Source organism: Nannospalax galili, unplaced genomic scaffold (assembly GCF_000622305.1).
Source record: "Nannospalax galili isolate Female #2095 unplaced genomic scaffold, S.galili_v1.0 scaffold206, whole genome shotgun sequence".
Taxonomy (NCBI): Eukaryota; Metazoa; Chordata; class Mammalia; order Rodentia; family Spalacidae; genus Nannospalax; species Nannospalax galili.
In genome coordinates, this window is record NW_008358101.1 from 5,758,773 (window position 1) to 5,771,609 (window position 12,837).

The following is a 12,837-nucleotide window of genomic DNA, read 5'->3' on the forward strand; positions in this document are numbered from 1 at the left end:
AAGGCAATTTGAAGCCTTTATATTCATCACTGATTTTAAAATTGTATATATACATGTATGTATATATATATGTGTGTATATATATATATAAATTACTGACCTAAATGAACGTTGCCTTGCAGAGTTGAAGTAAATATGTTGGAGGAGCCATTTACTCATGAAAGAGAAACTATTCTCCTTCCATGCCAAGGGCCACATATAATGTATTCTGATAACTATCACATAAGATGATACATCCTGAGACCCAGTCTTTCTGTGTGCATTCTTTTGAATATTTCTTTTGTTTCTTTTTTACTTTCCTTTCTTTCTTCTTGAGACAGGGTCTCATTATGTATCCCTGACTGGCCTGGAACTCACTTTGTAGACCAGATTGGCCTCAAACTCACAGAGATCTGTAAAAACAGGTAGAGGCCAGCTTCTGTCTCCCGAGTTCTGGGATGAAAGGTGTGCTCCACCATGCCTGGCCTACTTTTGAGCTCTTAAGTAATTTTGCTGAATAGTTGTGAACTCACTCCAGTAGAGAAATAAAATCAATTACCCATAAAGATTTTACAAATCTTAGTTTTTCAGAGTTTTATGTACTTCTTGATTTGTTGCTAATTTAGCAGGAGGTGCATTTCCTAAAATGATCAACGTGAACGTTTAAATAGTCTACTACTTACTATATAAAGGATATCCTGTGGTGGTCACACAGTATTGTGGGAAAAGTACTTTATCTTCAGGAGAAATAAATTAGCCGTGATGTATAACAGCTACAGCTAAGTTAAAAAATATTATATAGAGAGAGGGACTTTATTCTGATAATGTCACTCTTCTGAATTTCTGTCTCTTTAGGAAAGAGTAGGTTCTTTGGTTTTCAATTTAACAAAGGTAATCTGATTTTCAATTTAATGAAGGTGGGTAAGTTTTCTTTAAATAAAAAGGGGAGTGAGTCTTTGGCTGAGTAGGGTACAGTTTTAGGGGCTCATGCTAATGTATAGGAAAGGGCCTTGATTGGGACACTCGGTTGAAGAGTCTACACAAATCTCTCTCTACTTTTATCAGAGCTAGATTCACCTGACATGCTGAATCCTGAATCCCACTCTTAGAGAATCCCATTTACTAGAGAGACCAGGGTGGGACATAGTAGTTTACACTGTCCACAAGCACCAGGTGAGACTAATAAGGATGTCTGGAACACTCACTTGAGGAAATACTCCTTTTAGGGATAATTGATTGGCATTTTGTATTTCTTCTGCTCTCCTCCTTAGCTAGTCATCTTTTGTTATTTTACCCTAATTTCTACCTTTGATAACTTCTTGTTGTAAGAACACTTAACATGGTATCTACCCTTGTAAAAAAATTAATGAACAAACCAAAGGTTGATAATCACAAGATCAGTGTCTATAGACTATCTTTCATAACCAAGCTTCCATACTTTGGGGTTGTTCTAAATATTTGCTTTTGTACATTTACTATCATAGTTCTTTAATTCAGTTATATTATATATGACTACCCAAATATATTGTATATATGACTACCCCAATACATTCTGGACCAAATACCTTACTGAATTAATCTCTTTGGAAGATTTTTCCTAATTACCTGAATTATAACATGATTCATAAAACACATATCACTAAGGGAAATTAATGAAGAAAACATTGATTTGTATCTCGCCATTTGGTGGAAGGCACCTGTAAATCAGGAAATGCTATGGAAATGATTTCACTTCGAGTATCATTTGCAATAATTGAAAATGTCAGCACAGCACTGTCCCAGGGACAGTTGGAGAATATGACACACTGGGCATCGGCTGGCAGAGGCCTCTTTTTGCATCTTGTCTTGTGTGTCTGATTCACAGCGCAAGGTTCCCTTTTTAGTTTCCTCATGTGCAGACCTGTGCGTGTGGTCACTAACCATTTACCGGAGGGAAGTGACTACATCTAAAAATAAAATCTAGCAACTCTAAGGGAGAGGCTAGAGTTTCAGCTCTGGACTCGGTGAGGTTGTCAACAGTTTACAGTGAAAACTAAATATATAAAGGATAAATCAAGTCTCTCCACTGCTTTCCTTTCGCTCTATGGCTTGCTTGATGATTTCTTGGACTACTGTTTCAGGTGGGACAGAATTCAAGAGCAATATGGGAAGAGTCAATAACAACTTGAATTTTAAAGTCTTGAATTCAAATATTTTATATTCTTTGATCAGTTTTGCGTTATACTGGCACTATGGGATAAGGCATATTTTTATATTTTCATACTGCCAATAAATTTCAACTTGAATGCTAAGGCTTCCATCCAATTGTCAGAGGTGGGGAAGACAGTATTAAATATATACAGTGCTAGTTACCTAGTCACATTGTTTTAGTCAGTTTCTCTGGGACAGAAACACGTATCAACTAAGTTGTTTTTCCCTTAATTTGCTCTTAGGTATAAATACTAAATGATCTTAAATAGTATTAAAAATCAGAACACCCGACTGAAAAATACAGGTAAAATACATGGCAGAATGCCATTCAAAGAATATTTTTAAAATTTTTATTTATTATCTTTATTTGATGTGTAAGAGTGCATTGCCTGCATGTTGCAATGCCTGTGGAGGTTAGAAGAAGGCATCGGATTCCCTGGAACTGGAGTTACAGGCAGTTGTTAACCATCATGTGGGTGCTGGGAACCGAACCTTGATCTTCTATAAGAGCAGCCAGTGCTCTTAACTGCTGAGTTATCTCTCTAGTCACTAAATAATGTTTTTTTTTAATGTATAGTAAAACTTCATGTAAACTATCTATAGTGAATTGAAAACCCTGTTAAGCCACTTCTCTACTAATTGCAACATAACTTATTGACAAAAAATTCACTGTTAATTTCATATAGGGAATTTTCTTTATGCTTTTCATGAATCATAACACTTAATATGGTTCCACCTCAAAATCGTACAGTGACTGTGTAACTCTTAAATTTGGAAAGTGGAAGAAAGCCTCATAATGACTGAAGAATGCAGTTCCTAGCTGGGTATTTCCTGAAGAGGAAGAGTTTTGGATCAAAGCTAAACGGTGAAGGTGCTTGTTTGACCCCTTGTGACTGCTCTCTTAAAATAGCTGTGTCCCATTTTTGCTCATTTAGCCACTTTTTCATATATTTTTGTTATATTCTCGTCCAGTGTATTTTTGTTAGCCACTGTTTAACTCCTAACCTAGAATAGCAGATTTTGTTTTCAAGTGCCTTGGCAAAGTACAAAGTGCACAGGGGACTGAAGTCGAGTCAGTAACAAGGAGTGAAGAGGTCACCTTCCCTTCTAACCAGTAAGTCTGTTTTAGCCTTTACAAAATAAACAATGGAGCTGGAGCAATGGTTCAGTCAGTAAAGGGCTTAGCTTACAAGCACAAGAACCCAAGTTGGATTCCCAGAACCCATTTTTAAAAAATAAAGCAGGCAAAGTGGCACTCCCTTGTAATCCTAGCTCGAGGGAGACTGAAATAGTTGGATTTCTCTTGCTTGCTGGCCAGGCAGCCTACCTTACTTAGTGAGTTCCAAGCCAGTTAGACTTGGCTCTTAAAAACAAGGTGGACAGCTTCATGAGGTACCACACACAGGGTTACCTCCCTGCCCCCGTCGGCCTCCATATGCATGTGCACACATGTGCACCCCCCCCATGAACCTGAATTTATATGTACATCCCTCCCACAAACACCACACACACACACACACACACACACACACACACACACACACACACCGCACATGTATGCCCTATGTAATGGCTCTTTTCCATCCATTTATGAAAGGCGAGCAAATCAGTTCTATATATCTGTGGATAACTGGTGCCTTTGCATTCTCTAATTCTAGTCTTGAGGGAAGTTCTAAGTGTTGCCACCATAGGTGAGAAAACAATTTTCCTTAATGCAGGTTAGAGAAGATTGATGATAAAATTTCTATCAAATGAGAGAATTTTAAATTATTATTTCATAGGTCATGTTAATTCCATATACTATGCATATTCCTGTGGTTGAGGCAACAGAAAAATCAAAGCAGAAAATAGATAAGAGAAACAGAGATTAAGATGCTCTTCTTGCTCCTCTTTTCTCCCTTCCGTACTCCCTCCCTACATTATCATCTGTCTCCCTGATTCAAAAATTACTTTCCAGTCACTCCAAAGTGTGCTCCACAGGCTTGATCTCTCTTTTGAGTTTTGTAGCTTCCTTCCTTCCTTCCTTCCTTCCTTCCTTCCTTCCTTCCTTCCTTAATCTTATCTCCAAAACAGAGCAAAATTGTTGATGGCTGTGATGAGTCCCACCCGCCCCCATCCTCTAACATAGTAGAGGCAATTGTAGGAAGTCTAGGTTCCTCCCTCCTTTTCTCTCCCTCCCTCCCTCCCTCCCTTCCTTCCTCCCTCCTTTCCTTCTTTCCTTCCTTCCTTCCTCTTTCTCCTTTTCCTTTGTTGATAAAATATTCTAATTTAAATATAGTATTTGTACACATTTTTGGGACGCAATGTGATAATTCAATACACACAGACATAAATGTAATAATCAAATTTGGATAATTGGCATTTATATCCTCTTAAATGATTCTTTGTGTTGGGAAGTTTCAAACTTCTACATTCTCTATCTTTGTAAAATTTTAATACATTAGTATGAGCCAAAGTTACCATGCTGTGCTGTAGGACGTTGGAAGTTGCTCCTTCTCTATAATAGAACATTGATATCCATTAATCCAACTCCCTCTATTTCCCTTCTCCTCTACCCTTCTGTATTAGTTACTTTTCTAGATGCTGTGACAAAAGCACACAGTTCAAAGGTGTGATCTATCATGGCAGGAAAGATGTGGCAGCAGAAGCTTGAGGTAGCCGGGTCACATTGCATCTGCGGTCAGGAAGCAGAGAGGTGAATGCTGGTGCTCAGCTTGCTTTCACCTTTGTATTCGTTTCAGGGTCCAGCCAATTAAATGAACTTGCCCACTTTTAGGGTGGGTCTTCCCACCTTAATTAATCTAATCTTGAAATGTCTTCATGGACGTGTGAAAAGGTTTGTTCCCAGTCAAGCTGCCAGAACTAGCCCTAACACTTTCCTAGCCTCTGCTTCGATGAAGTTGCCTTTTCCTTCTGAGCTTCAACATCTAAACAAGCACGTACAGTGTTCATTTTTATGTGACAAGCTCATTTCTCTTAACATATTATTGCTCAGTTTCCTCCATGTTGGCACTGATGACAAGACTTCATTATAGCTGAAGCTGTTGTGTGTATACTTACTACATTTTATTTATCTAATCATCTGCCAATGGACCTTTTACTTGATTGCATTTCTTGGCTATTATGAATAGTACTGCAATAGGCAGAGAAAACTACATATCTTTTGATATAAAAATTTCATTCTATTTGGATATATATTTAGTAGTGGGATAGTTGGATCCTATAGTAGTGCTGTTTTAGTTTGTGAGGAAGTTCTGTATTGTTTTCCACAAATTCTGTAATAACACATTTGTACTAATAGTCTCCATCATCTATTTCTTGTCTTACTGATGATTCTAATTCAAGTGAGGTGATATCTCACTGTAATTTTAACTTGCATTTCCCTGGTGATTAGTGATGTTGGGTATTTTTGTGTGTGTGTATTTGTTTGCTGTTTCTATATCTTTTGGGGGCAGGGGATTCAGTTCATTTTCTTCTGTTTGTTAAATTAAAAGCAAAGCAATTTTTATTCAATTATGTATCAGGGTACATTTTCCTCACAACTATTTCAGTACTTAAGAAAAACTGTTCATAAAACACAAAATCTGAACTGAAGGCCAAATTACCAAGAGTTAAAAGTATTACTGACTTTTTTTTTGCTACTGTGAAATATGAAGTTACTTTTAAACACACACACACACACACACACACACACACACACACACACACTCCTTCACCTTAAAGCATCTGTTTACCATATACTGTCTCAGCATGATCCGCTACTTCTCCAGACTTATTTTTCATATTTAATACATCCTAAATTAGTCTGTTTCCACCATAAATGTGTCCTGAATATCATAAGGCTTATTCCCCTTTTTTATTGAATTCTTATGAATTTCATATACTTTATTTTGACTGCATTTAGATCCCTTCCCTTATCTTACCCCCTTAACTACCCCATCTCCCCAATTTTGTGTAATCTACTCTTCAGTGTGGGTCCATCCATTGGAGTCTGGTTAACCTATTATAAGTCACATCCTTAAAAGAAATTGACTCTCCCCCTTTCAGCAGCGATGAGTTTCCAATAGTTCCTCAGGGAGGGTTGGAGTTTCTTACCCACTTCCCCACGTCTATGCTGGGTTTTGTCTGACTTGAGCTTACATGGCACTTGTGCATGTTTTATTTATTTATTTAAAAAATTATTATTGTCTTTTTGAGACAGGGTCTCTCTATAGCCCCACCTGGCCTGGAACTGACTATAGAAAACAGGCTGGCTCTGATCTCACAGAGATTTGCCTGCCTCTCCCTCCCAGGTGCTGGGATTAAAGGTGTGTGCCACCAGGCCCAGTTTGTGCATGTTTTTAATCTGATTATTTGGGGTCTTTTCTGCTGTTGAGATTTTAGAGTTCTTTGCATACTATGGTTATTAATCCCTAGTCAATTGAATGATTTGCAGGTATTTTCTCCCATTCTGTTTTGACTCTTCTCTCTATTGACAGTGTCCTTTGCTGTAGAGTCTCTTAGTTTTATACAACCCTTACCCTACTTAATGGCTTCTCAAACTTAATATTTCTAGCTCCTTCTCTGTTCCTCTATTGATTAATTTACATGCTGCCAAGTGAGCTCTTATTTCTGTGGTGAGATCTCAGTGAGTTAGACTTTCATTGAGTTAAGTAAAGTAATTCTCCTTCCCTCTCTATTCAACTCACTGCCATTGCTTGTTGAGTATTCTTTCTCATGCCTTTCTCTTTCTCCATTTTCACGTTCAGTCATGGAGTGTGGGAAAGCAGGTACAACTGCCAGATAAAGTACAGATTTGAAGTCTAGATGAACAATGAATGGTGTTTTAAGTACACATGTGTTCTAAGTATTGTGTGGGGCATACTGATGTTAAAATAGTTTTGCTATGTTTCTGACATGCACATATGATTGGAATCCTGAATTTGCTATGCTTACAATCCTACATGATGTAATGGGTGGATACAGAATGGGCCGTAAAGGTTGCCCTCAGGTGGGGGCATTTAAACAGAAACACAAAGGCAGAGAAAATAAGACATTGGGTACTTGGAAATCAGTCAATACAAAGGCCCAGAGGCAGAGAACTGTTTGACATAGGGAGAAATAACACAAAGGCCAAACTGGACTCAAGGTAATGACAGGTAGAAGGGAGGGGGAAACATGTTGCCGGAAAATGCAATTTTTGTATGTATAAGTCATGAAGAAACCTGATTTGTGGGAAGCCTGGCTGCTCTTCTAACACCCACATGGAGGCTAACAACCATCAATAACTCTATTCTCAGGGGATCTGACACCTTCTTCTGGCCTCCACAGACATTGCATAAATGGATGCACTTACATACATGCAGGCAAAACACTCATACACATAAAATTTTTTTAAAAAGTTTTGCAGGACATGGTGGCTTACACCTTTAATCCTAGCTCTAGAGAAGCAGAGGCCAGCAGATCTTTGTGATATTGAAGCCAGCCTGGGATGGTCTACACTGTGAGTTCCAGGCCATCTGGGACTACTTAGTGAGATCCTGTTTCAAAAAAACAAAAAAACCCAAAAGCCCTACAAAAACAAACAAAAATCTGATTTCTAAGCCTGCTACAGCTAGACCACAGTCGATTTACCAAAGCAATATACACTATCTGTATTAGTCAGGGTTCTCCAAAGAAACAGAACTGGTAGAATGAATATATATGTATAGAGATTTATCAGCTTAGTTCACAGGATGGAGTCCGAGTAGTCCAACAATGGCTGCACCACACTGGAGAGGCTGAGAATCCATAGTCACTCAGTCCACAAGGCTGGATGTCTCAGCAGTCCCAATCTGGTGCTGAAGGTCTGAAAAATTCCAAAAGATTGGCTAGTCTTCAGTCTACAGCAGCAAGATGAACTTACCAGAGAGAGAGAGAAGGCAAGCAGCAAGAAGCCAGGCATTCTCCTCTGCTGTGGCCTTTTATATGGGCTGCCATCAGAAGGTAACGCCCACATTTAGGGTGAGTCTTCCAGCTTAAGATGATCCAATCAAGAAGATCTCTCTCATTTCAGTTAATCCCAGATCCAGTCAAGTTGACACCCAGGATTAGCCATCACACTACCCTATGAGACTTTTTAGGAAATGGGCAGTTCTTGCCTTGTAGGACTATTCCCAGATAACATACAAATGGCAGGCTTTTGGGTTTCTAATTATAATCTCTCTCAGCAAGACAACTCACAGTTATTTGGAACTTGTGTCATGATTGCCCCTCCTTATCCATGAAGGATGTGTTCCAGTGGGTATAGCAGTAAACCCTCATAGACTGTCTTTTCTATGAAGTTTTACTTATTTGCACTAACTAAAGATTAATTTACAAGTTAGGCACATGAAGAGACAGTAGTAACTGATTTCTAAAATATAAAAAAATCAATATTTGTAATAAAAATTAAGCATTTAAAAAATATTTCTGGAGCTTTAAAATTTTAATTTCACACCTCAGTTGATCTTAAGTAGCTAAAATTTTAGTAAGCAACAGCTCATACAAGGAGAACTACCATGGTGTATTATTCACAACATGTAATTATCAACATGCAAATGTGTATATATATTTTAGCAAAATTAAAATGTATTAAAATATAAGAGAACTTATTTACATTTAGTTTTCATGATTCTGCCCTTTCCATTTGTCTTTGGATGGGTGGGTATGACCTCACCTCCTAACTTTTGATAAGCTGGAGTCACAGAGGTGACTGGCCCATTTTCAGTATGACCATCAGCAAATACATAACATGTTTAGGCATGAAATCAGTTGAAAAGACAAAATTAAAAGAATACATTCTTATTGGTCTTTGATATAAAGAGAAAGGGAATTCAAAAATAAACTAAAAAAAAGTAAAATGGGATTTCAATATGCCTTCAAGTGAATACTATGTTAGACTGAGGACTTACATAAAATGTTATAGAAAATTCTAAAACAACGTTAGGAAAGAATATGTATTTAAAATGCTCAGAAGATTTTTTAGGCAAATAAAAACTGTGTTTGTCAATTTTTACTTTTGTTTCTTCTGCTTTGTGATCTTTCCCCCAAGTTTCAAATTACCCCTATTAAAAAGTGTTTGTGTGTATTGTTTAAATAATAATTTACTCTTTCTGAGTGTGGTGATCTATGACTTTAACTTCAGCACTCTGGTGGTAGAGGCAGGCAGATATCTGTGAGTTCCAGGGCAGTGTGATCTACACAGTGAGTCCCAGGCCATCCAGGGCTACATAGTGAGACCCTGTCTTAAAAAAAAAAATCTTAAAAAAGAGATGATCTAATCTCAAAATATAGTAATCCATGTCTGTTAGTAAAATCAGTGCCATATTAGACAAATTAGGTTTCACGTGTGTGTGTGTGTGTATATATATATGTGTGTGTGTGTGTGTGTGTGTGTGTGTGTGTGTGTATGAAAGGGAGATTTATTTTTTTAAGCACATGTTTAAAACAGAGGGTTGGAGTTGGAGAGATGAGTCAGTGGTTATGCACTCACTGTTATTCCAGAGGACCCACGTTCAGTTCCCAGCACCCACATGGCAGCTCACAGTCATCTGTAGCTACAGTTTCAGGGAATCCAACTCCCTCTTCTAGCCTCTACAGGCATTGCATGCACAGGTGCACATGCAGGCAAAAACTCATACACATAAAATAAAAATAAATAAATCCAAAAACATTATTTAAAAAAACCAGAGGGTTGGAGAAAATGCATTTCTCTGAAGAATGAAGAGTTTCTTGATATATTATTATTTTGTTTAAGTCAAATTTTGAAAAGCGATGTTAAATAGACGGGGACAGTTGGTGTACAGGAAATGTGTTTTGCTTTAGCTCTGCCACTGAGTGGCTAAATCATCTGCTTCTCTAGGATGATTTGTTTCCTGGTGCTCAAGGCTCCAAAACTTAAAAGAAGTTTGTATCTTCTTTGTAGGCACTGGAGATAAAGTCATGATGCATTCAAATCTGGGCTAGCTGCCTGCCTTTTTTTTTTTTTCCTATGACCCTTTTAACAGCTCACCAACATTGTAATTGCTCAGGTCTTTTAAGCCAAGTTAGGAGGAAAGTAGATCTGAAAATCATACTTTTGAAATACTCCAGAGAGCCTCTGAAAGTGACACTTGCAGTGCTTGGTCCTGTCTGCCTGGGGAAATATTGAAGTCTTATTCATGAATCTTTAAAGTACATTAATATTAAAATATACATGTATATTTGTATGTTTCTATTTGAATAAATTATCATATCCAACTTGTGATAATCACTTTCCCTATTTTGCATTAAAATGTATGTGTCATTATTTAAATAGATTAATACATCCAACTTATGATAGGAATTACCTCTGCTTTCCATTGTTATGCAATGGATTCATAAATCTTCATGAATTCAGATTATTGTGCCTTAAATTTGACCTTCAGTTAATGAACATTTAGTTTCAATTTGTTTTGTTCAGCTTTTCACAACAAAGCACATACTCTAAAGATATGAAATGACATTTGAGTTTTATAAATGAAACACTTTCAATGAAGAAATACATAAATACTGCTGGAGATGTTGAATTCCATTCATTTCAAAGTGGCAAGTTTATTGCTTTGACACCGTCATATATTTGCTAGGAAAAATTGAAGCGGCATATGCAGTTTTCAGCTCAAAATCAGAACACATACCTTCTTCTCCTTACCCACGTGTCACAGTGGGGAATCTTTTCTGCCACTCCAAGATTTGTTCTGCCAATCATCTGCTGAGTTTCCTTATAGAAACATATGTTATGAAGAATGTAAAGTTCATCTTACTTTTTAGTACCACACTAATTTATCATCATAAAATTTTAATCAGAATTTAGATTTTCAATTTATTTTTATTTAAGTTTATTAGTATTTATTTAAAAAACTGTAGTGCACCAAAGTGTTCAATGAATAAAAAAAAAAGCAATTTTTTTTCTTTCTAAGAATGGGTGACCTCACTTAATATTACATATTATAGGTCCACCCATTTTCCTGTGAATTTTGTGATTCAATTTTTCTTTAGAGCTGAGTGCCAATCCATTCTATATATATGCACCAGATTTTAAATATCCATTCCTTTGTTGATGGAAAACTGGTTGGTTTCATTTCCTTCCTATAGTGAATAGAGCAGCGATAAACATGCGGGTGCAAATATCTCTATTGTAAGGTTTGGTGTTCTCTGGGTATATGTCCAGGAATGACATAATTAGGTTATATGGTAGCTCTATTTTTGATTTTTTGAGGATTTTCCAAACAGATTTCTGTAATGGCTGTATTAACTTGCACTCCCACTACCAGCAAATAAAGGTTCCTTTTTCTTCACATCTTCTCCCACATTTTTTTTTTTTTCAGATTTCTTGATGATAGCCATTCTTATTGGGGTGAAGTGGTATCTCAAAGTAGTTTGATTTATAGTTCCCTGATGACTAATGATGCTGAACACCTTTTAAAATAGTTACTAGTCAGTCGTTGCAGTGTTACTGAACAACATTACAGATACACCTGAATAAACAGCCTGACTCTTAACTTTAGTTTTAAGAGTGGGCCCAAACTCAGAGGGCACTCATTCCTTCAGATGGCTCCTGGAACTCTGCTGTTGAGCCAGGCCTCGTTTATACTTTTATTCAAAATCATTTCTCCAGCTTCAACTGTGGAACTACAAGCTTGATCCATCCTTATCATCAGACAATGTTGCTCCTTCATCCCTAGGCCTACACCATCTCATACACACAATGTCAAGCTTCTTCTCAATTTTCACTGCTTTTAGTAAGGATATTAATATGAACGCACACACCCACATTCATTCACTATCTTGAGGGAAGAGCAAATTGGGGTTCTGAGAGGTCAAGGTCAGATGCCCAGGTCAAAAGAGCACATGGCTCATTGAACTTGTTTGCTTTGTAAACAGTAGCTTTTTGGTTGCAAGGTTAAGTAAAAGTCATTCCTACAAGCTGTATTTCTTTTTCTGAAAACTGTTTATTCAGTTTATTAGCCTATTTGTTGACTGATAATTTTATTTCCTTGGTATTTAATTTATGCAGCTCTTTGTAAATTATGGATATTAGCCCCTGGTCTGATATATAGCTGGTAAAGATTTCCTTTCCTTCTGTGAACTGTGTGTTCTGCTTATAGTTTTCTTTGCTATGCAGAAACTTTTGAATTTCATATAGTCCTCTCTGTTGACACTTGGGGCTCGTGTCTGTGCTATTGGTGCTCTGTTCACAGACTTCTTGCCTATCCCAATATCCTGAGGTGTATTTCCTGTTTTCATCTGGAAGTTTCAGGATTTCAGGTTTTAAATCAAGGGCTTTGGTCCAGGTTGAATTCATTTTTGTACAAGGTGAAAATTGTCTAATTCTATTCTTCTGGAAGTGGATATCCAGTTTTCAAACACCATTTGTTGAATAGGCTATCTTTTATCCAAGATATGTCTTTTCCTCTCTTGTCAAGAATTAGGTGGGCATAGCTCTGTCGGTTTATTTTTTGGTATTCTATTCTGTTCCATTGTTCTACCTTTCTGTTTTTATGCCAGTACAAAGCTGTTGTTATTGTTATTGCTATAGCTCTGTAGTGTAATTTGAGGTCAGGTATGGTGATGCCTCCTGCTGAGTTCTTATTCTATAGGATTTCTTTGGCTATTTGTGGTCTTTTGCACTTTTAAATGAATTTTTGGATT

General features: G+C 37.1%; 1 protein-coding gene across 1 annotated transcript in view; it reads left to right on the forward strand.

The window, feature by feature from the left end:
* Col19a1 (collagen type XIX alpha 1 chain) overlaps window positions 1-12,837 on the forward strand; it is a 409,660-nt gene that overhangs the window by 13,881 nt on the left and 382,942 nt on the right. The window lies entirely within an intron of this gene.